Consider the following 1,874-nt stretch of genomic DNA (forward strand, 5'->3'; position numbering starts at 1 on the left):
CATTACATGTATTTTGCATACACTTGAGCAAGCAAGAATTTGTTAGTGACTTGTCTGTTTGTCTATTTGTATGTTTGTCAAAATGTGTATAATTTGTATGTTTGTTACCGTTGTCTGTTTGTCTGTCAGTCAAAGCACATCCTAATTTTTGTTTGGCTGTTTTTGTTTGCTTTGGCCACATTTTGACATTTATTTATTTATATAAGACATCACAAGGACATTTTTTGTTTGATTTGGCAGATTTTGTCTGATTCAATAAAACCATCTGTCTTTTTGTCTGTTAGTTTCTGTGCCTGCCTGTCTGCTTGTCTCTGCCTGTCTGCTTGTCTCTCTTTCTCTGTGTTTTCTGTCTGTCTGTTTGTCTTTCTTTCTGTTTGTTTGTGTGCCTGTTTGTGTGTGTCGACTCTGTTTGTCTGTTTTTCCTTCTTATTTTTTCTCCCCTCAATGTCTCGAGATGTTGTTACCAGAGTGTTTAGGTACTTCTAAGCTGCTGTTTCTTATTGTCTAAAATCTTTAAATTTAGTGTAGTGAAGGTTAGAGCAATGAAGGTTCCAGGAAAATGCTGTCTTTATACTTTGCTTTCTTTCTTTCTTTCTTTCTTTCTTTCTTTTTTTCTTGCTGCTGCAAAACCTCCTTCCTGTGGTGCACGTTGCAATGTGTCCTTATTAAAGGGGTGAGCCATAGCTATATCAAGGTCATGGCTAGAAGCTGAGTTGCACAAAAGTATGTCAAATCAGGTTTCATTGCCTGAGTGTCAGTGCTGAGGCATGATGGATTTTGAGTTCATACAAGCAACTGCTTCTTGCTTTGGCAATTTCGCTGTGGTACCACACCGGCCCATCGCCGTGCTTGCATGTTAGAAGGTGACACTTATTGACGGAATACCCAGTTTCAAAGAAGCCACCAAACAAAAGTCGTTAGGTGCAAATGCGAGTGTGTCTGCGCTGGGAGTAACCTCCAACCAAAGAGATGTCAAGGTCAATACGATCCTAGGTTGACATCAAACATAACAATGTCAGGCCTGCATTCGGAATTGACATATCTGTTTCAAAGTTCACGGCGGTGGTCAATGCTATGGCTCCTTAGGCAATCAGACCAAACACCTGCAATAGACTCATGTGACCAGACAGGCCCTCTTCCTGTCTTGCAGGTGAGGAGATGGTATCCACTTTCATCTAATGTTGCACCACAGTTGCAGGCTTCTATCCAGTCTGACAGATGAATAGGAAGACCAAGTTTCACAAGGGATGCCAAGCGAAATCGCAGGGTTGGAGTGCGAAACCTTGTGATGTTGGAGATGCATTTAGCCAAGCACCGGTTCCTTTCACTTGAAGGGACAGCAACCTTGAGGTAGCTCTAGTAGTGGGTGAATATTCAATCAACTTACGTGACTGGAAGGTGTACAGTTCATGTGGCAGTCTGTGTTGAAGTTTCTTGGGCCTTGCTAGGTAGTCAGATAGGATGTTGTCAGAGGCACGGACTTCACAAGAGACTCGCCAGTGTCTTTCTGTTTGTCTGTCCGTCTGTCTCTTTTATTGAAACACATAATCTACTCACATTTCTAGCACTAAAAGTAAGAATCTATTGCTCCATCTCCAAGTGTATAAGACTCGAGTTAGCTTATTAAGAATACCTTTTTAGTTAGCATTGCAGCGTTATAATATTATGGAGAATTTCTTTCATTAGAAACTCCTAGAATCTGCTTCATTTTAGCCTTCTACATCTTGTGATTGCTTGGGTGACTTGTTGGATAATCAGTAGCTGCTGACCCCTGGGTTTCAGTGTTGAAATACGAGAGGGGTTGATGTGCTACCAGAAATGTGTTGCTTTTCGTATTTGTCTCTTTTCCTTTGTTCTCTTCTTGCTGTAGCAAA

The sequence above is a fragment of the Corticium candelabrum genome, chromosome 12 (assembly GCF_963422355.1).
Source record: "Corticium candelabrum chromosome 12, ooCorCand1.1, whole genome shotgun sequence".
Classification (NCBI taxonomy): Eukaryota; Metazoa; Porifera; class Homoscleromorpha; order Homosclerophorida; family Plakinidae; genus Corticium; species Corticium candelabrum.